The 25846-nt window shown below is 42.8% G+C and overlaps 1 long non-coding RNA gene and 1 pseudogene across 1 annotated transcript; both read left to right on the forward strand.

Annotated features, from left to right (window-relative positions):
• The first annotated feature begins 1881 nt into the window (after nucleotides 1–1881).
• Nucleotides 1882–25846, forward strand: part of LOC127906403 (tyrosine-protein kinase JAK2-like) — a 100540-nt pseudogene continuing 76575 nt past the window's right edge.
• LOC127906404 (uncharacterized) lies at nucleotides 23011–25151 on the forward strand. Its single transcript, XR_008061217.1, has 3 exons — nucleotides 23011–23059; nucleotides 23093–23194; nucleotides 23364–25151. It is a non-coding gene; the product is annotated as an uncharacterized LOC127906404 (long non-coding RNA).

Here is a 25846-nt window from a genome sequence, read left to right on the forward strand (position 1 = left end):
GTTCTGGCATTTAGGTCGCCACAGACTAGAACATATCCCTGGGCCTGGAAATGATTAATTCCCCCTCCAGGATGGAGAAGCTGTCTTCATTAAAGTATGGGGATTCTAGTAGGGGGATGATATAGGTAGCACACAGGAGGATATTTTGGTCGTTCCTGGATGGGAGACCAGATGCTGCTGGAAGTGGTGTTGGAGGGGCAGTAGGAGGCACTCTTTCCTCTGGTCTAAAAATATCCCAACTGCCCTGTGTAGGGTGCCGTCTTTCGGATGGGACGTTAAACGGGTGTCCTGACTCTCTGAGGTCATTAAAGATCCCATGGCACTTGTCGTAAGAGTAGGGGTGTTAACCCCGGTGTCCTGACTAAATTCCCAATCTGGCCCTCAAACCATCATGGTCACCTAATAATCCCCAGTTTACAATTGGCTCATTAAACCCCCTTCTCTCCCCTGTAACTATTCCCCAGGTCGTTGCTGCAAATGAGAACATGTTCTCAGTCAACTTACCTGGTAAAATAACGGATAAATACATTTTAAAAAATTGAAAAGAAACTTACTCAAACGTGTGGGGGAAGGTTGGTGTTGATGTGAGTTAGAGAGTCATAATGGTTGTCATGCCATCCAACGGTGTGCTGATAGAGAGTCATAATGGTGTGTTGTCATGACATCCAACGGTGTGCTGATAGAGAGTCATAATGGTGTGTTGTCATGACATCCAACGGTGTGCTGATAGAGAGTCATAATGGTGTGTTGTCATGACATCCAACGGTGTGCTGATAGAGAGTCATAATGGTGTGCTGGTATCACAGAGGTGTTGGTTGTCTCCTGGGTAAACCATTTGGGGCGGCAGTGTAGTCTAGTGGTTAGCGCATTGGACTAGTAACCGAAAGGTTGCAAGATCAAATCCCGAGCTGACAAGGTACAAAATCTGTCGTTCTGCCCCTGAACAAGGCAGTTAACCCACTGTTCCTAGGCTGTCATTGAAAGTAAGAATTTGTTCTTAACTGACTTGCCTAGTTAAATAAAGGTAAATATTCAGTTTGACATATCATTCAGGATTCAGGACAGTGTTTTATAGTGTAGTAGGGGTTATATTGTGTGTTGCGGTGGAATTAGGGTGGATGTGTGGGACATGATGTTGCTCCCATAGGATTCCCAGAAGTACTTTCTCCCCCAATGTGAAGTTGATATTTTGTGAAGCCGTGCATGGAAGCGAGGTCGATTGCATATCAGACAGTGTGTTATTGTGCTTTGGCCACTTGTGTAGTATGAGTGTGTGATGGTGCTATGAAGTATATTGTTCCTTATGAAAAATGATGATGTATATTGTTATTTATGATAAATGATGAGGTATAGAGTGCCACAATATAAAACAATTTAGGTCTCTTACGATGAAATAACCATTTGCCCTTACGTTGAGGTGCTACACAAACAAACCACCTATTTTTCCTGTAACAAAGCCAACAAGTACATCGAAGTTTAACATTTTCTGTTCTGTCAATCAGCCAATTGTAAGTGCGGTCTTTGATCTATTTGTGCCAGATAGATAATGTGTTAACATGGCATGACAACAATCATACAGTAGGACTTGGCAAAATTGCATAAACAGATCTAGGATCAGGCTAGCAAAATGTTGACTCTCTGCACTGTTCCATTCCGTCCCCTGGACTACACACAAGCTCAGTGGTACACTTTCCCTTAATTCTTGGCTCGCTGGGATTTTCCTGTTTTCCATTCGTAATACAATTTCAATTCAATGTGTTTAATGCAGGCCTGAATTACTTAATTGGATATATCTATTGTTCCCTGACTGGGAGATAGATGGCAGTATAGCGCAGCTGTTGAACAGAAAGGCCTAAATAGAACATTTGCCGAAATAGAACGCAACTGCTCTGTAACGGTCGTCGTATGGAGAAAGTGAGGACCAAAGCGCAGCGTGGTAAGTGTTCATATCTTTTAATTAAGTAATAGAACACTTGAACAAAACAATAAACGACCAACGAAAAGTCCCGTAAGGTGAATGACAAAAAAAACACTAAACAGGAAAATAATCACCCACAACTCAAAAGTGAAACCAGGCTACCTAAATATGGTTCTCAATCAGGGACAACGATAAACAGCTACCTCTGATTGAGAGCCATACCAGGCCAAACACAGAAATCCCAAAACATAGAAAAAGGAACATAGACAACCAACCCAACTCACGCCCTGACCATACTAAAACAAATACATAATACAAGAACTAAGGTCAGAACGTGACATGCTCAGCTACAGCGACCGACACATATCGGTTTGCTACTAGCTAATTTTGCAGTCTTGTCGTCATGGATCGATTTATTGTAAAAAGAAACGGAAATCTATTGACAATGAAAATGAGGGAGAAGAGCTGGAGAACAACGTAACAGCTGTGAACTAACAACCACTGGAGAACCAGGAAAATCACAAAGATTGCGATGGGGAAATGCAGCTAGATAACGTAGCTAACATGGTTCTGGTGGCTAAGAGAAGAATACGGTCGATTCAAGAACACAGAAAGTTCCAAGAGAAATGGACGGACAAGTATTTTTGTTGTACTGCATGATGGGACTACATTTCCAGTCACACCCTGCCTACTTTGACGAAACATATCCACCACAAAGCAACCACAGAAACAACAACATAGCTCAACTCAAAAGGACAACAACAAATGCCAGACAGATCTAGCACTGTTGCAGAGGCAACATATGAGATTGCTTGGATACATGTGAGAAACAAGAAGGCCTTCACAGACGCGGAGATTGTAAAATAAAGTTGTTTGGCCTCAGACAAAATATTGTATGCTGATTTCACAAACAAGGAAGCTATTTTTTAAAGCAAACTAAGGTACTGCAACTCAGACTCGACCATAACAAGACGCATAAAAAATGTTGGTGAGGACATCAGTAAGCAACTGATTACTGACATACCCTTGGCGCGGTGTTTAAGTATTGCGCTTGACGAAAGCACTGATATAAGTTACATTGCGCAATTATGTATTTGGGTCCGATTCCCTCAAAACGAGTTGTTCATAGAGGAACTTGTATGTTTGTTTACTGCCAGTTCAGGGACAAACATGAGGAGAGGATATTATGAAAGCCCTTGTTACATTTTTTGCTGATAATAATAATAATGACTGGTCAAATCTGGCATCTGTGTGCACTGACGGCACCCAAACATGCGAGGGAAGGAGAAAGGACTCATAGGCCTGACCTGATGAGAAAGAGGATATTCCCCAATTTGCTACGTTTCATTGTATCATTCATCAGGAAGCACTTGTGGCTAAACTCAAAGACTGTGATTTACAGAATGTGATGCAGCAAGTGGTGCGCGTGGTGAACATTATTATTGCGAGGGCACTGAATCACAGACAATTCCACCAGTTGGTGGAAGAATACCAGACTTGATATTTCACAATGAGGTGAGATGGTTGTCTTGTGGCAGATATTTGGAGAGATTTCTCTCTCTACTCCCGTGCTGGAATAGAGAGTGAGATAGTGGAGCTGCAGGAAAATTACACATTGCAAGGTGAACTAAGGTGTTACCCATTTATTGAGTCCTGTGTCAGATACAGTGTATCCATTTCTGAAGCAGTGTGTACCAAAGGAGACCATTTTTTGTCAGCACTTATTCATGTGAAGCAACATTTTGAACAATGAACATTGTGAAACAAAAACAGAGAAACAGACTGACCAATCCACACCTGAATCGCCTCACAAGGATAGAAACAGACTATACATTTAGAATGAACTCAGTCAAGGAGCAGAAGGGGCATTTTCACTCACCCAACTACTGAGGTAACCCTTAATATCAATCAAATCTCATTTATAAAGCCCTTTTACATCTGTCAAAGTGCTGTACAGAAAACCAGCCTAGGTGTGGCCAGTCCTCTTCTGGCTGTGCCGGGTGGAGATTATAACAGTACATGGCCAAGATGTTCAAACGTTCATAGATGACCAGCAGGGTCAAATAACCACAGTGGTTGTAGAGGGTGCAACAGGTCAGCATCTTAGGAGTAAATGTCAGTTGGCTTTTCATTGCCGAGCATTCAGAGTTAGAGACAGCAGGTGTGGCCAGGTAGTCCTGAGGCATGGTCCCAGGGCTCAGGTCCTCGGAGAGGGGAGGGAGAGAATACTTAAATTCACACAGGACACCGGATAAGATGGGAGAAATACTCGATATAACAGACTGACCCTAGCCCCCCGACAAACTATTACATGTGATGTAGCCTATTTGATGTGTGTATGTATATATTTGTGATTTGCTGTAGGTCAAATCAATTGCATGTGCTTGATATTTGCTCTCAATTGTTATTGAAAGAAAAAGTACAACAAATTAAAGATATGTGCAACCCTCTGAATGATTCTCTCAACCCAAAGTGGCTCCCTTACAACAAAATAGTGAGTAACACTGCACGAGCCAGTCATTACACATACGTTTCCACTCCTCAGACTGCTCTGTAGCTACACATATCGCACCCTTCCTTCTCCCTCCACAACAGTTTTCCAATGAAGTTTGCAATGACATTTCCACTTAAAACCGTCCTCTCCTCCTTTGAACAGTCGTCACGTCCGGTTCTCGTTGCACGAGCAGTTCGAGTCTTCCAATGATCGGTCTATTGCGGCATTGCCTTGTCAGTTAGTTGACTATTACATTTCACAATCGCTTTTAATGAATGTGACACGAAGGAGCCGAAATGAATGGTGAAGCACGCGGACTGTAACCTTAGCGGTCTTGATTGCTGCAAAAGTATTGTCATTCGGAACAGCGACAACCACTATATTCAAAACGATAACTGTTGGGCAACATTCACGTAAGTAAACGCACAGCTGCTGTCAATCGCTTATCCGTTAGCTAGATAAATTAGCTGACCAGAACTAGTTTAGTCCTCTTCACTTGCTACAAAGAGAACTTGTACAGCAGGTGGTTAGCATTAGCAAGTGAGGCTGTTTTCAATACATTTTTTATTAAGGAATTTCAAGTAATAAAAGGGGATTTTATTTTCTATTTTCTTCAGTGATTCACTGTGACACAGCCAGTCTCAGTATGAACTGCATGCAAGTACAAGTGCCGCCCACACACTTGTCAGTTTTCAAACAGAGGCGCAACATCCCGATACTTTGGGGAAACGCATTGCGAAACTGAGAGACATTGGCTGGGTTTCCTAAAAGTATCGTTGTACTAAGATCATCCATCGAAACTAGAGACGATTTTAGTACTACGATGCTTTTGGGAAACCCAGCCCAGGGGTGTATTCATGACTGAAACCGTTTAATTACCAAACGAAGAGTCACCTCAGAGGTATAATAACTGGAGAATGTTTCCAAGATGTCTAACAATTGTTTAAGGTAATCTACTCAGGTTTGCATACACGGATAAACGTACAGTCAATATCTGTGATGCATCCGATTTACAGTGCATTCGGAAAGTATTCATACCCCTAGACTTTTTCCACGTTGTTACGTTAACCGATTTAATACATTTTAGAATAAGGCTTTCTCCAGTCTACACACCCACATTAAAAGTTAAAACAGTTTTACAACTTTTTGCAAATGTATTTTAAAAATCATTTACATATGTATTCAGGTAGTTATTAAAGTCTTAGGTATGACACTACAAGCTTGGTACACCTGTATTTGGGGAGTTTCTCCAATTCTTCTCTGCAGATCCTCTCAAGCTCTGTCAGGTTGGATGGGGAGCATTGCTGCACAGCTATTTTCAGGTCTCCAGAGATTTTAGATCCGGTTCAAGTCCGGGCTGTGGGTGGGCCATTCAAGGACATTGAGACTTGTCCCGAAGCCACTCCTGCATTGTCTTGGCCTGTTGAAAGGTGAACCTTCACCCCAGTCTGAGGTGCTGAGTGCAGGTTTTCATCAAGGAACTCTCAGTACTTTGCGCCGTTCATCTTTGCCTTCCTTGATCCTGAGTAGTCTCCCAGTCCCTGCTGCTGAAAAATATCCCCATCGCATGACGCTGTCACCACCATGCTTCACCGTAGGGATGCTGCCAGGTTTCCTCCAGACATGATGCTTGGTATTCAGGCCAAATAGTTAAATCTTGGTAACATCAGACCAAATAATCTTGTCTCATGGTCTGAGAGTCTTTAGGTGCCTTTTGGCAAAATCCAAGTGGGCTGTTGTGCCTTTTACTGAGGAGTGGCTTCCGTCTGGCCACTACCATAAAGGCCTGATTGGTGGAGAGATGGTTGTCCTTCTGGAAGATTCTCCCCAGAGGACGCTCTGGAGCTCTGTCAGAGTGACTATCGGGTTCTTGGTCACCTCCCTGACCATGGCCCTTCTCCCCTGATTGCTCAGTTTGGCTGGCCAGACAGCTCTTGGAAGAGTCTTGGTGGTTCCAAACTTCTTCCATTTAAGATTAATGGAGGCCACTGTGTTCTTGGGGACCTTCAATGCTGCAGAAATGTCCCCAGATCTGTGCCTCGACACAATCCTATCCCAGAGCTCTACAGAAAATTCCTTTGACCTCATGGCTTGGTTTTTGCTCTGACATGCACTGTCAACCGTGGGACCTTATATAGACAGGTGTGTGCCTTTCCAAATCATGCCCAATCAATTGAATTGACCACAGGTGGACTCCAATCAAGCTGTAGAAACATCTCAAGGGGGATCAATGGAAACAGGATGCACCTGAGCTCAATTTCAAGTCTCATAGCAAAGGTTTTGAATACTTATTTAAATAAGGTATTTCTGTTTTTATTTTTAAAACATTTGCAAACATTTCTAACAACCTATTTTTTTGCTTTTGTCATTATCGGGTATTGTGTGTAGATTGATGAGGGAAAAATGAATTATATCAATTTTTAATAAGGTTGTAACGTGTCCTCTCTGGAGCATGAAATCAAGAGCTCTGCTGGCTGACGACTGAGTAGCAAAAAGCCCTGAGCCTGGTTTCCTAAAAGCATCTTAAATATGCGCTATGCAGAACCGCCATTTACTAAAATTCTAGTAGTCTGCCTAATTTCTGATTATGAGACAAAACAAGCTATTTTAGTGTCATTGTACAATCTAAACCGCTGTGACATTTTTTCCATAACCCCAAATATTGTATTTTCCGCTATTTAAAGCTGGTGTGCAAAACTGAAGTAAAATAAATTAAACTTAAGAACAGGACGCATAGGACAGATCTACCTCTTCTAAGACTTGAGTTTAATGAGATGGACATACAGTACCAGTCAAAAGATTGAACACCTACTCATTCAAGGGTTTTTCTTTATTTTGACTATTTTCTACATTGTAGAATAATAGTGACGATATCAAAACTATGAAATAACACATGGAATCATGTAGAAACCAAAAAAGTGTTAAACAAATCGAAATATATTTTATTTTAGATTCTTTAAAGTAGCCACCCTTTGCCTTGATGACACTATGCACACTCTTGGCATTCTCTGAACCAGCTTCACCTGGAATGCTTTTCCAACACTCTTGAAGGAGTTTCCACATATGCTGAGCACTTGTTGGCTGCTTTTCCTTCAGTCTGCGGTCCAACTCATTCCAAACAATTTCAATTGGGTTGAGGTCGGGTGGTTGTGGAGGACAGGCCATCTCATGCAGAACTCCATCACTCTCCTTCTTAGTCAAATAGCCCTTACACGCCTGGAAGTGTGTTTTGGGTCATTGTCCTGTTGAAAAACAAATGATAGTGCCTCCTGAGTGTTAGTGGTCTAAGGCACTGCATCGCTGTGCCACTAGAGATTCTGAGTTTGAGTCCTGGTTCTTTCACAGCCGGCCGTGACTGGGAGACCCACGGGGCGGCGCACATTTGGCTGCCCCATTTGTATTTCATATACCTTTGTCTATTGGATGTTCTTATAGGCACTATAGCATTGCCAGCCTAATTTCGGGAGTTGATAGGCTTGAAGTCATAAACAGCGCAATGCTTGAAGCACAGCGATGAGCTGATGGCAAACGCAGGAAAGTGCTGTTTGAATGAATGCCCCGAGTCTGCTGCTGCCTACCATCGCTCAGACTGCTCTATCAAATATCAATTCATAGACTTAATTATAGTAATAATAATAAACACAGAAATATGAGCCGTAGGTCATTAATATGGTCAAATCCAGAAATGATAATTTCAAAAACCAAAACGTTTATTCTTTCAGTGAAATACGGAACCATTCCATATTTTTATCGAAAGGGTGGCATCCCGAAGTCTAAATATTGCTGTTACTTTACCCAACCTTAAATGTTATGTCATAATTATGTAAAATTCTGGCAAATTAATTGCGGTCTTTGTTAGCAAGAAATGGTCTTCGTACAGTTCGCAACGATCCAGGCAGCCCAAACTGCTGCATATACCCCGACTCTGCTTGCACAGAACGCAAGAGAAGTGACACAATTTCCCTAGTTAAAATAAATTCATGTTAGCAGGCAATATTAACTAAATATGCAGGTTTAAAAATCTATACTTGTGTACACATTGGTGCAACAGTGCTTTTTTTGCAAATGCGCTTGTTAAATCATCACCCGTTTGGCGAAGTAGGCTGTGATTCGATGATAACATGCACCACATTGATTATATGCAACGCAGGACAAGCTAGATAACTACACATAGTTGATTATTACTAGTTTAACTAGTGATTATGTTAAAGATGATGATACAACAATAAAAATGAAAAAACGTTTTTTTTCATTGTATTATCTAAACCAGATCTATTGTGTAATATTCTCCTACATTCAATTCACATTTACACCAAACTTCATAGTGTTTTCTTTCAAATGAAACCAAGAATATGCATATACTTGGTCCTCGGCCTGAGCTACAGACCGTTCGATTTAGGTATGTCTTCAGGCGCAAATTGAATAAAGTAGGGGGATAGCTGTAAGAGGTGAACCTGTTATGGCAGAGTGACAACTAAAAATACAACTTCGTAACATTAAACATTCTTGAAAATGCAAGTGTCTTACATCCTTCAAAAGATTAGAATCTTGGTAATCAAACTACGTTTTCCAAATTAAAATAGCTATTACAGAGAACAAATCCCATGCTTTTGTTTGAGAAGAGCAATCAACAACAGAAACATTTTCCGCCATGACAGTTTTTTCACATTCACATCTGAAGGTAAAATTATGACTTACATTCTGATATCCTGCTCTTATTTCTCTTCCCGAGGGTCCCAGTGATCAAATGAAGTGCCATTTTCTTTGATAAAATCAATTTTTATAGCCTAAATCGAAACATTTTGTAAACCGTTTGTGCCGTGAATTCCATTTCTATCATTTTTTTTACGGGGCATTCGACGTGATTCCCCCCTGTAAACAATTGTTTATGTAGTCATGGTTGGTTTCAGTGCATTCCTCGATGTTTGCAACACAGCCAAACAACATTGTTTTTTTTGCAGGGAGTATTGATCGAAGTGAGCTGATTTGAAAACAACGAAAAATGACTACCTTACGCACCAATAATTTTAGCGACGCTTCATTGATTGACTATATTTCTGCCCAATGACTACTGATCTTCTTGAAATCTAGCTGGGGAGATAGCCAATGAGCTGAGGTAAACGCCAGTATGTAATGGTTTGGGGTTGGACCACAATTCCCTGTTTGTAATCGCACACGCAGGGAACTCCATTCTCGCCTTGATGATCAGAGGAGTTGCTGTAAGGCTTTTTACGCGCAGCTGTATTTCGGAAAGGTAAATCAGGTAAAGCAAAGTCTATAGTGAAAGTGAGACAGAATTTTTTGTTTGAGGAATCTTTGAGTGTTATGATTCAAACGAACTGAGGAGCTGTTTCTGCAAGGACAGGATGTACTTCTGGACGGGTAAGTTTATTTTTTTTATTTTATTTTTTTTGCTATGAAATGTGTGGTTTTGTGTGTGTGTGTGTGTGTGTGTGTTAGAATTGCTTTTTGATATGTTGTATATAGTTATTTGCACTGCTGTATATAGTTATAGGTCATTTCACCAATTCGGCCACTTGGGTACATTTGGGCAACTTGTGTGGGACACCTGGGTGACTTCATGCTAAATGTCATGTAGCTCACCCATTCCTGAAGTTATCAGTCTGAAACTTTGCACACCTACAGTTGCCCTCTTGTGTTATCCATCAAAATCATCTCCAGCATCCTATCTGACTGTGGCTATTCTAGTACATGTGAAATATGATACTACAACAATAAAAAACAGAAAATGTATGCTCTTTCTTTCTCTTTTCTTCCACCAGATCTACTGTGTTATTCTCCTACATTCAATTAACATTTCCACAAACTTCAGAATGTTCCCATTCAAATGATACCAAGAATATGCATATCCTTGCCTCTGGGGCTGAGCTATAGGCGGTTAGATTTGGGTATGTCTTCAGGTGGAAATTGAGAACAAAGGGATGCAGCCATAACAGGTGAAGAACACATTCTTATTTTCACTGACTGCCTAGGAACGGTGGGTTAACTGCCTTGTTCAGGGGCAGAACGACAGATTTTTACCTTGTCAGCTCAGGGATTCAATCTTGCAACCTTACGGTTAACTAGATCAAAGCTCTAACCACCTGCCTCACGAGGAGTCCGCCTGTTAAGCGAATGCAGTAAGAAGCCAGCTAGCGTTAAACTTATAAAAAACAATCAATCAATCAATCATAATCACTAGTTATAACTACACATGGTTGATATTACCAGTTTATCTAGCGTGTCCTGCGTTACATATTATCGATGCGGTGCGTATTCGTGAAAAAGGACTGTTGTTGCTCCAATGTGTACCTAACCATAAACATCAATGCCTTTCTTAAAATCAATACACAGAAGTATATATTTTTGAACATGCATATTTAGCTAAAAGAAAGGTTAGAAGGCATGTGAAGTGAAATTGTCACTTCTCTTACGTTCATTGCACGCAGAGTCAGGGTCTATGCAACAGTTTGGGCAGCTTGGCTCATTGCGAACTAATTTGCCAGAATTTTACATAATTATGACATCACATTGAAGCTTGTGTAATGTAACTGCAATATTTAGACCTAGGGATGCCATCCGTTAGATGAAATACGGAATGGTTCTGTATTTCACTGAAAGAATAAATGTTTTGTTTTCGAAATGATAGTTTCCCGATTTGACCATATTAATGACCTAAGGCTCGTATTTCTGTGTGTTATTATGTTATAATTAAGCCTATGATTTGATATTTGATAGAGCAGTCTGATTGAGTGATGGTAGGCACCAGCAGGCTCGTAAGCATTCATTCAAACAGCACTTTCATGCGTTTTGCCAGCAGCTCTTCGCAATGCTTCAAACATTGAGCTGTTTATGACTTCAAGCCTATCAACTCCTGAGATTAGGCTGGTGTAACCGATGTGAAATAACTGGCTAGTTAGCGGGTTGCGCGCTAATAGTGTTTCAAACGTCACTCGCTCTGAGACTTGGAGTAGTTGTTCCCCATGCACTGCAAGGGCTGCGGCTTTTGTGGAGTGATGGGTAACGCTGCTTCGAGGGTGGCTGTTGTCGATGTATTCCTGGTTCGAGCCCAGGGATGAGCGAGGAGAGGGATGGAAGCTATACTGTTACACTGGCAATACTAAAGTGCCTATAAGAACATCCAATAGTCAAAGGTATATGAAATACAAATGGTATAGAGAGAAATAGTCCTATTATTCCTATAATAACTACAACCTAAAACTTCTTACCTTGGAATATTGAAGAGTCATTTTAAAAGGAACCACCAGCTTTCATATGTTCTCATGTTCTGAGCAAGGAACTTAAACGTTAGCTTTCTTACATGGCACATATTGCACTTTTACTTTCTTCTCCAACACTTTTTGTTTTTGCATTATCTAAACCAAATTAAAGATGTTTCATTATTTATTTCAGGCTAAATTGATTTTATTGATATATTATATTAAGTTAAAATAAGTGTTCATTCAGTATTGTTGTAATTACAAAAAAATTATAATAATATCGTCCAATTAATTGCTATTGGCTTTTTTCATCCTCCAATAATCGGTATCGGTATTGGCGTTGAAAAATCATAATCGGTCGACCTCCAGTTTCTATGCAGGTGCATGTTTATCAATCATTGGAAGAAGCAATTTCATAAATTCATCAACATTTATTTTTACTGCTCTAATTATGTTGGTAACAAGTTTCTAATAACAATAAGCCACCTCAGGGGTTTGTGATATGGCCAATATACCACAGTTAAGGGCTGTTAAGCACGACGCAACGCGGAGTCATACCCATGACTCTGTTTTGTCATACTCATGGTATACTGTGTTATAGCATTCAATGCTCGAACCACCCAGTTGATAAATATTTATATACTGTATATCACACCTTTTCAATAAGAATTTGGTCAGGTCGTCAGAGAAGTTACATATTGTAGTTTTAAGGCTATGTTCATTGTTAGCATCATTAAATCTCTGAGCTGCTTCCCAAAACCATTGTTACTAAAGTTGATCGTTAGAACAGCTAAGTATGTCGTTAAATGCTTCCCCCTTCCGCGTCACTTATCACAATCTCCACTAAACACAAAATCGAGCTGTTTATCTGTTTTTCTGTGACCGCTGATAACTTCAGAATGAACGTGACTGACTACAAATACAGTTGCCCATTTATTTGTATAACAAGTGAAGGATATAAAGACACTTCCCATGAAAACCGCGATTACTGTGTTAACAGATAAATACACTGTAGACTACAAAGACCTATACATTTGAATGATATTAAAATCAGTTTCATGCTAATTCAACTGAGTTTTATTTAGCTATTTGTACGCTACTCTGACATTTTTGCCTCGACATAGCCTATTTCATGATGTTTAACGTGCACAATGATGTGCCACATCTTGATTTAGTACATTGTTATAGGGTAAATATTAGAATAAGCCGCCTCAATATTTGTAGCCATACGTGATATCTCTCTAGGAGCTGATCCGTCGTCATTATTGTGGAATAATTCCAATCTTAAGGTGAGATTGGAAAGGGAGAATGCTGATTTGAAAGCAGTGCTTCCTTTCTTTCGATCATATCAATCGCTAGGTGCCTCAACAATGCACCTAGCAACATTGTTGAGGCACCTGTTGTCTACGTGGTATTTTGGGAAACACATGTTACATCTTTGGCCGTTGTAGGAAAGATGCATCGTTAAAACACTCATAAGCCTAAGTTCCATTGCTATTGGAAAACTGCCCTAGTCTGCCCTAGAAATCTGATGTAAATTACGATTGCCAGAACGGCCCAAGACATGTTTGGCCCCTTGAAATATATAGATATAACAAAGATCAGGAAACACCATTTGGGACATGTATTTAACCTGTTATTTTTGTCACTTAACAGTCTCCATATACAGTACCAGTTAAAAGTTTGGACACACCTACTCATTCCAGGGTTTTTCTCTATTTTTACTATTTTCTACATTGTAGAATAATAGTGAAGACATCAAAACTATGAAATAACACATATGGAATCATGTAGTAACCAAAACAAGTGTTAAACAAATCAAAATATATTTTATATTTCAGATTCTTCAAAGTAGCCACCCTTTGGCATTCTCTAAACCAGCTTCATGAGGTAGTCCCCTAGAATGCAAATCAATAATCAGGTGTGCATTGTTAAAAGTTCATTTGTGGAATTTCTTTCCTTAATACGTTTGAGCCAATCAATTGTTTGCCCTATTTGGTAAAAGACCAAGTCCATATTATGGCAAGAACAGCTCAAATAAGCAGAGAAAAATTACAGTCCATTACTTTAAGATATGAAGGTCAGTCAATCCGGAAGATGTCAAGAACTTTGGAAGTTTCTTAATAATATAATAATATATGCCATTTAGCAGACGCTTTTATCCAAAGCGACTTACAGTCATGTGTGCATACATTCTACGTATGGGTGGTCCTTCTTCAAGGGCAGTCGCAAAAACCATCAAGCGCTATGATGAAACTGGCTCTCCTGAGGACCACCACAGGAAAGGAAGACCCAGAGTTACCTCTGCTGCAGAGGATAAGTTCATTAGAGTTACCAGCCTCAGAAATTGCAGCCCAAATAAATGCTTCAGAGTTCAAATAACAGACACATCTCAACATCAACTGTTCAGAGGAGACTGCGTGAATCAGGCCTTCATGGTCGAAATTGCTGCAAAGAAATCACTACTAAAGGGTACCAATAAGAAGAGACTTGCTTAAGCCGAGAAACACGAGCAATGGACATTAGACCAGTCTGATTTTTGGTTCCAACCGCCGTGGTGTGAGTGACCGGATGATTTCCGCATGTGTGGTTCCCACCGTGAAGCATGGAGGAGGAGGTGTGATGGTGTAGGGGTGCTTTACTGGTGACACTGTCTGTGATTTATTTAGAATTCAAGGCACACTTAACCAGCATAGCTACCACAGCATGCTGCAGCGATACGCCATCCCATCTGGTTTGGGCTTAGTCCCACTGTCATTTGTTTTTCAACAAGACAATGACCCAACCCCCCTCCAGGCTGTGTAAGAGCTATTTGACCAAGAAGGAGAGTGATGGAGTGCTGCATCAGGTGACCTGGCCTCCACAATCACCTGACTTCAACCCAATTGAGATGGTTTGGGATGAGTTGGATTGCAGACTGAGGTAAAAAAAAAAAAAAACGGCCAACAAGTGTTAAGCATATGTGGGAACTCCAAGACTGTTGGAAAGTATTCCAGGTGATGCTGGTTGAGAGAATGCCAAGAGTGTGCAAGCTGTCATCAAGGCAAACGGTGGCTCCTTTCAAGAATATCAAATATAAAAACTGTAACACTTTTTTTTGGTTACTACATGATTCCATATGTGTTATTTCATAGTTTTGATGACTTCACCACTAGCCAAATTGTATCTATGATCGTATGCGATGCATTTATTTTATTTTATATGTTCTATTTGCATCTGTAAATAAAAAAAATGATATCAAGCCACACCTGGCCATGATTACAGACACCTGTGTATCCTTTGACACTATATAAACTAGTGGCCCGCAGTGTTTGGCATTGTACGCTGATGAAGACAGCTTGTTTGTCGAAACATTGGTTATTAGGTCATTCAATTGTTGCATCTGAGCTCCTAGAGTGTGCGACTCTCCTTTTCTTTTTCAAGTGTTTTACTCCGCTAGCCAGCACCTCGCCAAAACAGGTGTTTTACTCCGCTAGCCAGCACCTCGCCTAAACAGGTGTTCTACTCCGCTAGCCAGCACCTCGCCTAAACAGGTGTTCTACTCCGCTAGCCAGCACCTCGCCTAAACAGGTGTTTTACTCCGCTAGCCAGCACCTCGCCTAAACAGGTGTTTTACTCCGCTAGCCAGCACCTCGCCTAAACAGGTGTTCTACTCCGCTAGCCAGCACCTCGCCAAAACAGGTGTTCTACTCCGCTAGCCAGCACCTCGCCTAAACAGGTGTGTAGCCAGCACCTCTCCTAAACAGGTGTTCTACTCCGCTAGCCAGCACCTCGCCTAAACAGGTGTTCTACTCCGCTAGCCAGCTAGCCCGCTCCGCTAGCCAGCACCTCTCCTAAACAGGTGCTACTCCCTCTCCTAAACCTAGCCAGCCAAAACAGGTGTTTTACAGGTGTTCAGCACCTTTCCGCTAGCCAGCACCTCGCCTAAACAGGTGTTCTACTCCGCTAGCCAGCACCTCGCCTAAACAAACAGGTGTTCTACTCCGCTAGCCAGCACCTCGCCTAAACAGGTGTTCTACTCCGCTAGCCAGCAGCTAAACAGGTGTTCTACTCCACCTAGCCAGCACCTCGCCTAAACAGGTGTTCTAAACAGGTGTTCTACTCCGCTAGCCAGCACCTCGCCTTAACAGGTGCCTAGCCAGCACCTCGCCTTAACAGGTGTTCTACTCCGCTCCGCCTAACAGGTGCCTGCTAGCCACCTCGCCTAAACAGGTGTTCTAAGCCAGCACCTCGCCTAAACAGGTGTTCTACTCCTAGCCAGCAGCTAAACAGGTGCACTCTGCTAGCCAGCACCTCGCCTAAACAGGTGTTCTGCTAGCCAGCACCTCGCCTAAACAGGTGTTCTACTCTGCTAGCCAGCACCTCGCCTAAACAGGTGTTCTACTCTGCTAGCCAGCACCTTGCCTAAACAGGTGTTCTACTCTGCTAGCCAGCACCTTGCCTAAACAGGTGTTCTACTCTGCTAGCCAGCACCTTGCCTAAACAGGTGTTCTACTCCGCTAGCCAGCACCTCTAATAAACAGGTGTTCTACTCCGCTAGCCAGCACCTTGCCTAAACAGGTGTTCTACTCCGCTAACCAGCACCTCTAATAAACAGGTGTTCTACTCCGCTAGCCAGCACCAGGTGTTTACTCCGCTTAGCCAGCACCTAATAAACAGCCCCGACCTAAACAGGTGTTCTACTCCGCTAACCAGCACCTCTAATAAACAGGTGTTCTACTCCGCTAGCCAGCACCTCTGCCAAAACAGGTGTTTACTCCGCAAGCCAGCACCTTAATAAACAGGTGTTCTACTCCGCTCCAGTTGCACCTGTGCACCTCTAATAATGCACCTCTCCAAAACATCCAGTTGCACCTGTGTAATGATCGTGCTTTTTTGATCAGCTTCATGATATGCCACACCAGTCAGTTGGATGGATTATCTTGGCAAAGGAGAAATGCTCACTAACAGGGATGTAAAAAAAATATATGTTTACAACATTTGAGAGAAATAAGCTCTTTGTGTGTATGGGGAAAATTCAGTGATCTTTTATTTCAGCTCATGAAACACGGGACCAACACTTTACCTGTTGCCTTTATTTTTGTTCAGTATATTTGCAGCTTTCAGTTTCTATGCAAGTATGATGTTCAAGTGTCCACTCATTGGTCACTTCTCCCCTATACAGCACACAATACAACTAGTTGAGTGCCAGCCCTTCGTTTCTCTCTCAGGATGTCTGATTGGCTTTGTTGGCTTGCGTCAACCAGTATAGAGGACCCACAGTATTTGTTGGACGAATCAAACTGGCTTAGCTGTGAGAGGATTATTCCAGGTAGCAGACCTGACAACCACAGGTCAACTCTGAGCTGCTGCCTCTCTTGCATGGCAGAAGTAGCCTAATCAGTACAAGTCTCAAAGCCCCTTATCCCATGTCTCTTGTCTGAAAACTAGCATGCTGTCAATGTTCATCTGCCATTATGCAGCATTATGGGGCTTCCCCTCACCTTCCCCCTATAGCTTCCTGTGTATAGTATAGTGCCCACAAATTCAAATCTTGACCTCCAAGCCATTTCCACTGTTCTTTTTCAGTCTTCCCCTCTTCTCATGGACTGGTGGGTTCAATTCATTATCAGGTAGAAGAGAACCAGCAGTAGTCTGGACGTCGTAGGGTAAGATCTGAATACCCCTGGCTGGTATGGTAGTTATACCCAGCCACCCCTCAACCTAACCATGGAACATTCTGTCAATGTTTCTCTGCCATATTGCCTTGTGATTGACCTGATTGTGGAGTTGGTAGGGGGCCTTGCTAGTTGCTACCACCTCACCCCTACTGCAGCCTGTGAAGAAGGGTGTTTGAGCAGCTTCCTCGTTGTCGTGCGCTGCCTGTCATCTTTACACAAGCTTTGCGTCTTTACAACATCCTGCTCATGAATTCCGTGTCCAGTGGTAGAACTCTTGTGTGAATATGTCTCGGATGCAGTGCACGAGACTCCTTTTGACATTAGGTCGGTGACAGGACCGAGGACGGGAGCATTTGTAAGAGTTGTAGACCCATTAGAGTAGATATAGCAAGCCATGTGACATCAAGGCAGGGCAGCCTACAGGACATAGTCTGGCTGCAGTGATAGTGGTTGACCCCAGTTTCCCCCAAAGCCCTGATAAGCCTGGAACAAGTAGACTAACTCTCTCTGCCTGTGGGCCGATAACAGCAAAACACCATTGACAAACTAGGGGGGTGTGTGTGTGTGTGTGTGTGTGTGTGTGTGTGTGTGTGTGTGTGTGTGTGTGTGTGTGTGTGTGTGTGTGTGATCTAAGCAAGTGAGGGGGGTGGTGGTTTAGAAGATTTTTCAGGGAGAACCCAATGCAGCATGTTTTTATTGTTTCACCAAAACAGAGACTGTGTTAGGAACACTGAGCTAGCCTAATTGGCATGGAGACTGTGGAAGGAACACTGAGCTAGCCTAATTGGCATGGAGACTGTGGAAGGAACACTGAGCTAGCCTAATTGGCATGGAGACTGTGGAAGGAACACTGAGCTAGCCTAATTGGCATGGAGACTGTGTTAGGAACACTGAGCTAGCCTAATTGGCATGGAGACTGTGGAAGGAACACTGAGCTAGCCTAATTGGCATGGAGACTGTGTTAGGAACACTGAGCTAGCCTAATTGGCATGGAGACTGTGTTAGGAACACTGAGCTAGCCTAATTGGCATGGAGACTGGAAGGAACACTGAGCTAGCCTAATTGGCATTGGCATGGAGACTGTGGAAGGAACACTGAGCTAGCCTAATTGACATTGGCATGGAGACTGGAAGGAACACTGAGCTAGCCTAATTGGCATGGAGACTGTGGAAGGAACACTGAGCTAGCCTAATTGGCATGGAGACTGGAAGGAACACTGAGCTAGCCTAATTGGCATGGAGACTGGAAGGAACACTGAGCTAGCCTAATTGGCATGGAGACTGTGTTAGGAACACTGAGCTAGCCTAATTGGCATGGAGACTGTGTTAGGAACACTGAGCTAGCCTAATTGACATTGGCATGGAGACTGTGGAAGGAACACTGAGCTAGCCTAATTGACATTGGCATGGAGACTGTGGAAGGAACACTGAGCTAGCCTAATTGGCATGGAGACTGTAGAAGGAACACTGAGCTAGCCTAATTGACATTGGCATGGCTGTGCCCCAATGTCACCCTATTCCCAATAAGGCTCTTGTCAAAAAATAGTGCGCTATATAGGGAATAGGGTGCCATTTGGGAGACACCCTTTGATTAACTCCACCCACCTCTAGGAGTTCAAACAGCTGTAGAAATATAGATTTTAGACTAGCTCAGTTGATGACGTATGAGACTGAACTACAGCGGTGTGAAGTGGCGTCAGTTCACTTTTCAATTTTGCTTAACATAGAGGAAGGACATGTTCAGCTCTTTCTGGGCTACTGTCTATGTGACGGGAGCAGTGCATTCTGGACCTTCTTAAAGAGAGACTCAGGAGTTCTAATAGAGGAAGTGTCAAAGTGCTGCGTAAATAGTCACGCTGTAAGGTTAAGGCAGTATATTTACATGCCAACCTACTTATGTTAATGTCTCTTTTCTCCTGCCGTCGTCATCTGCAGAGACACACCACAGTGCAGAAGTGAAGCACAATAACAAGCTGTGGTGTGACGCAGAGGGCCTGAAACATGTTTATGTGGACCTTATTTAGCCTGTGTGGTTTGCATCTTTATGGGTATGAAACATAATGTCAGCAAGCCTAATAGCAGTAAGCATAATGGCAGCAAGCACCCGAGTGCAATGGGTTTGGTTTGATTTATTTAGCCAGGATAGTCCACTCAGTAACAATTGCCACTGTTTTCCAGGGAGTCCTGGGTTCCAATGAAAGACTACAGATACAGATCATATAAAATGTGTATAGATATAAACACAGCATACCCCGTAAGTAACTACAGCTAAAAAAACACAGAACCTATCCAGGAGCACACAGAACCTACCCAGGAGCACACAGAACCTACCCCAGGAGCACACAGAACCTACCCAGGAGCACACAGAACCTACCCAGGAGCACACAGAACCTACCCCAGGAGCACACAGAACCTACCCCAGGAGCACACAGAACCTACCCCAGGAGCACACAGAACCTACCCAGGAGCACACAGAACCTACCCAGGAGCACACAGAACCTACCCCAGGAGCACACAGAACCTACCCCAGGAGCACACAGAACCTACCCAGGAGCACACAGAACCTACCCCAGGAGCACACAGAACCCACCCCAGGAGCACACAGAACCTACCCAGGAGCACACAGAACCTACCCAGGAGCACACAGAACCCACCCAGGAGCACACAGAACCCACCCAGGAGCACACAGAACCCACCCAGGAGCACACAGAACCCACCCAGGAGCACACAGAACCCACCCAGGAGCACACAGAACCCACCCAGGAGCACACGGAACCTACCCAGGAGCATGTTGTCATCATCTTTACAGAAGAAGTCAGTGTAGCCTAGTTTTGCTGCAGCAATTAAAATATGTATCACTGGCCTTCATTTGTCAAAGTTGCATGTCATGGAAATCCTTGAAGACTTCTGAAATACAGTGGGGCAAAAAATTATTTAGTCAGCCACCAATTGTGCAAGTTCTCCCACTTAAAAAGATGAGAGAGGCCTGTAATTTTCAGCATAGGTACACTTCAACTACTTGCACAATTGGTGGCTGACTAAATAATTTTTTGCCCCACTGTATATATATTTTATAGGAGTGCCAATAGCTGGGTTGGAGGCAAGGGAGCCTAGCTTCTTATGGCAACGCTAACATGAAGACTGGCAGTTAGGTTTATATCACTACACACACTGGGCTGCAGTAGCACTGCCAAATTTCCCAAGATGCCTTCCTCTCTGTGTGCTGAGATATATATATTTTTTGGACCTATGATACGGCATGTGTTGACAGCAGTAAATCCATTTAGGCCTACTGTGGTCCTTCTGTAGCACAGATGGCGCTTGTAACGGCGCATGGCGCTTGTAACGCCAGGGTAGTGGGTTCGATTCCCGGGACCACCCATACGTAGAATGTATGCACACATGACTGTAAGTCGCTTTGGATAAAAGCGTCTGCTAAATGGCATATATATTATATTATATATTACTTATTCAAACCGTATGACATCAACTCATGTATAGGATGTGTACCCTTGGACTTTGTGTCAGTGCAAGGTAACCTGAATGTGTACTGTAGGCTTACAACATGCTAAAATCAAATATGAGCCGATCATTTTCTGGTTGCATAGCCTATATCATTCATACATTCGTCCTATACATGAATTGCACACAGTCTGTTGAGTTAGATCAGCATTTCAGATAAGCGTCTATATCGGTTCATTCATACTTGCAGTTTATTTCAGGTAATTTCATTCCGGATCATTCAAGATCCGTCACATAATTAATCTGGACACACAACGGTACACCAATACAGGCTGAAGTTTTGTGGGAAAGTTTGAGAATCTAAGTTTTGTGTCTATAGTGCTAGGTCTTCTTTGAGAAAGACAATTGAGCTACAATATTTGAAACCAGGGGTCGTGTATCAAGTGTCTCAGAGTAGGAGTGCTGATCTAGGATGCTTCATGTAGGAGGCCCTTTAAGTTAATGTCTTGGGTCACGTACTGTAAGAGGTTTAGCAGCAATGTTTGTGATATGTGTGATAATGTATCTTATGGGCTTATTATGGGCTTATCTTATTTTTCACTTGAAAATGCAAAGTTTGGTAACAGAGTGACAATTTGCTTTGTTTGTGCCATTTGGTTATCAAACTTTGCATCCGCACTGTTCTTCAAGTAAATGTGTCCTGGTAAAATGTTCTGTGAAAATTGTACAAAAGTTGTCCTTGTGCACGGAGTTGTATGGTTTGTTTAACTTTGCTATCATTGGTATTTGTTTGACATACATTTTAAAGTGAAAAATCTGAGTCTTGGTGTTTCTCAAAATGCATACTACTGTGCTCCGAGCACAGGAGGGTCGGTGGATGAGTCCAAATCAAAGTATGCGATACGGAGCACGGAGGGACACTTCTCTGATGCGTAACCCTTTTGTACATGTTTTGAAGAATGCATAGTTGCAAGCTTCAATGGAAATCAATGGCGGACCTTATTTGAGCTGAAGCGAGAGAAAATAAACTCTGACTTCGGAATTAAATATTGTTATTCACATATATATATATTATTCACATAACATATTTTGCCTGACTACTATATTTTATCTTGATACGTTAACAAATACGCACTGTGTTAATTTTGGCAGGTTTACCGGTCTACAATACCCACTGTATTGTGACGATCGCAAGCCCATAGTAACTCAATCGGGCGAACTGGCTAGCTACTATTGTTAGCTAGCTAGATGTCCACAAAGAGTTGGTAGCTAGCTAGCTACGCACAAAGAATTGACATCTACCTTGTTAAACATTTAGTTTGAGGTCATTTCTGCCTGTTTAAGCTATCTGGTAAACTAGATTATTACGATTCACATGTAGCTAGTTGATTATTATGAAGTAAAACATTTGCTTTGCGTATATCTTGTTTGGTCTCTATTGTTGACATTGTCCTGACTGGAGGAAGGTTCAGAAAAGGGGAAGGTAATACAGGAAGGTGTGAGGTAATACAGTAGGGGAGGTGCAGCGTGAGGTAATACAGTAGGGGGAGGTGCAGTGTGATGTAATACAGTAGGGGGAGTGCTGCTCAGTGTGAGGTAATACAGTAGGGGAGTGCTGCTCAGCGTGAGGTGATACAGTAGGGGAGTGGTGCTCAGCGTGAGGTAATACAGTAGGGGGAGTGCTGCTCAGTGTGAGGTAATACAGTAGGGGAGTGCTGCTCAGTGTGAGGTAATACAGTAGGGGGAGTGCTGCTCAGTGTGAGGTGATACAGTAGGGGGTGTGCTGCTCAGTGTGAGGTGATACAGTAGGGGGAGTGCTGCTCAGTGTGAGGTGATACAGTAGGGGGAGTGCTGCTCAGTGTGAGGTAATACAGTAGGAGGAGTGCTGAGGTGATACAGTAGGGGAGTGCTGCTCAGCGTGAGGTAATACAGTAGGGGGAGTGCTGCTCAGTGTGAGGTAATACAGTAGGGGAGTGCTGCTCAGTGTGAGGTAATACAGCAGGGGTAGTGCTGCTCAGTGTGATGTAATACAGTAGGGGGAGTGCTGCTCAGCGTGAGGTAATACAGTAGGGGGTGCTGAGGTAATACAGTAGCGGGAGTGCTGCTCAGTGTGAGGTAATACAGCAGGGGGAGTGCTGCTCAGTGTGAGGTAATACAGTACGAGGAGTGCTGCTCAGCGTGAGGTAATACAGTAGGGGGTGCTGAGGTAATACAGTAGGGGAGTGCTGCTCAGCGTGAGGTAATACAGTAGGGGAGTGCTGCTCAGTGTGAGGTAATACAGTAGCGGGAGTGCTGCTCAGTGTGAGGTGATACAGTAGGGGAGTGCTGCTCAGTGTGAGGTAATACAGTAGCGGGAGTGCTGCTCAGTGTGAGGTAATACAGTAGCGGGAGTGCTGCTCAGTGTGAGGTAATACAGTAGCGGGAGTGCTGCTCAGTGTGAGGTGATACAGTAGCGGGAGTGCTGCTCAGTGTGAGGTAATACAGTAGGGGAGTGCTGCTCAGTGTGAGGTAATACAGTAGCGGGAGTGCTGCTCAGCAGTGTGAGGTAATACAGTAGGGAGTGCTGCTCAGCGTGAGGTAATACAGTAGGGGAGTGCTGCTCAGTGTGAGGTAATACAGTAGAGGGAGTGCTGCTCAGCGTGAGGTAATACAGTAGGGGGAGTGCTGCTCAGTGTGAGGTAATACAGTAGGGGGAGTGCTGCTCGGCGTGAGGTAATACAGTAGAGGGAGTGCTGCTCAGCGTGAGGTAATACAGTAGGGGGAGTGCTGCTCAGTGTGAGGTAATACAGTAGGGGGAGTGTTTATCAAATAGAATGTTTTATATGCTCTCCACACTCTCGTCCTCGCAAGAACGTAATGAAGAGAAAGTCGTCAGAGGATGCACTCTGAGCATAAGACTGTGAAGCACAGTAGTATGCATATTGAGAAGCACGCTCGGTGTCGATCTGTTAATGTGGAATTGCCCTTGTATAACTTACTGTATTTATTTAAGTACAACATATACTGTATGTATACTCACCTTTGTTCCCATGTCATACCTGGTTACGATGGGGGTAGACATCTATCTGATGTGTAAAGAGCAATTTGCACATTTCTTTACTGTTGCAGTGACCAGTTAGATGTTTCACATGGTGGAACAAAGATTATACAAAAATACAATTTTAAGACCCTGTAATTACACCAACAGCTATGATATACATAATGTATAATAGCCATACTTTTATAATAAGATGTTTTGATAAACAGTGATACAAAAGCAATCCAAGAGAGAGAGGAGATGAGGCAGAGTGTATGATCCACCAACGATATCAGAGCGACGATGCACGCCTACCGTTTGACATGATTATACTGTCCCTCTGGTGCTGTTACTCATGCTATTTCCCAGTACTTTTCTATACTTCAGCTTTATGCTGACAACAGTTTACCTATGAATCATCAGGTTTCAATCTGAGGTAGGTGGTGGTTGCTGACTCAGCAAAGCAGCATCCATCTTGCTACCTGCAGATAATTGTTTGATTCACTACATAGCATCTAGAAGTCATCGAGCAAATTCAAATGAGATGCCACTACAATAAATCAATAAAGAATGCAAACAGTACACCCTAATTAGGCTACATTTTAGTTTCTGGAACATTCCCTGGACTGTTTTTATTTTTTATTTATTCAGATCTCTATCTCCGCCTGAGGCTGTTTGCTCTTGCTCATGTCGATGGTGTAGGATAGACATAAAGTGTTTCCCTGACTGGCTATTTATCACAAATTAGGCATAATTCCAGATGTCTGCTGATGCTAAATGGACTTGTCAGGCAATCCCAGCAGTACTGTCTGAGCTCTGCCAGTCGAGGCCAGCTCACATGGGCCTGTCCCCTGTACTGTTCTGTACGAATCCCAGCTAGCCACCCTCAAATCAGGCCTGTCGCTGAACAAAGACTCCAGAACAAGACTCATAGCTCCAGACATATTGTAGTTTGCCATCCCAAGGGTAGCACTGTCATCTTAGATATGATTACTGTACCATCCCCTGCATTTTTTTATTTATTTTACCTTTATTTAACTAGGCAAGTCAGTTAAGAACAAATTCTTATTTTCAATGACGGCCTAGGAACAGTGGGTTAACTGCCTGTTCAGGGGCAGAACGACAGATTTGTACCTTGTCAGCTCGGGGGCATGAACTTGCAACCTTCCGGTTACTAGTCCAACTCTCTAACCACTAGGCTACCCTGCCCTTTAACCCATTAATTGTAGCAGGAAGACGAATGGACATCTCTTTCTGGTTTTGATTGGCCTTATGTGGTATAGACGCCCGCCTATACCACAGACGGGCACCAAAGTACAATGGCACATTTTTACTGGAATGTTGGTATGATGACTTGTTCCTCTTACATGCTAGTATTTTAACCCCCCTGCTCTTTTACACTGCTGCTACTCTCTGTTGTTATCATCTATGCCTAGTCACTTTAATAACTCTACCTCCACTCTATACCTCAACTAACCGGTGCCCCCCGCACATTGACTCTGTACCAGTACCCCCCTGTATATAGTCTCGCTATTGTTATTTTACTGCTGCTCTTTCATTACTTGTTACTTATATTTCTTATTCATATTTTTGTTAACTGCATCGTTGGTTATGGGCTTGTGAGTAAGTATTTCACTGTAAGGTGAAATGTTGTATTCGGCGCATGTGACTAATAAAATTTGATTTAATCTAATGCTTTCAGAACACCCTGGATATGAGTCAACTTTAACCTTTAGTTTTCAGAACATCACCCGTCTCTAGCTGCTAACTCTGGTTGAGGAACTAACTATTTTTCCATTGAATACTGTCAACAGTCTTCAGGCATAACACTTGCATAGACAGTGATTCACATCCCTATCAACAAGTCAGGTCCTACAAGCCCTGGTTTTGTCGCACCTTGACTACTGTTCAGTCGTGTGGTCAGGTGCCACAAAAAAGGACTTAGGTAAATTGCAATTGGCTTAGAATACGGCAGCACGCCTGGCCCTTGGCTGTACACAGGGAGCTAATATTAATCTCTCCTGGCTCAAAGTGGAGGATTGACTTCATCACTACTTTTATTTATGAGAGGTATTGA

The sequence above is a fragment of the Oncorhynchus keta genome, chromosome 12 (assembly GCF_023373465.1).
Source record: "Oncorhynchus keta strain PuntledgeMale-10-30-2019 chromosome 12, Oket_V2, whole genome shotgun sequence".
Classification (NCBI taxonomy): Eukaryota; Metazoa; Chordata; class Actinopteri; order Salmoniformes; family Salmonidae; genus Oncorhynchus; species Oncorhynchus keta.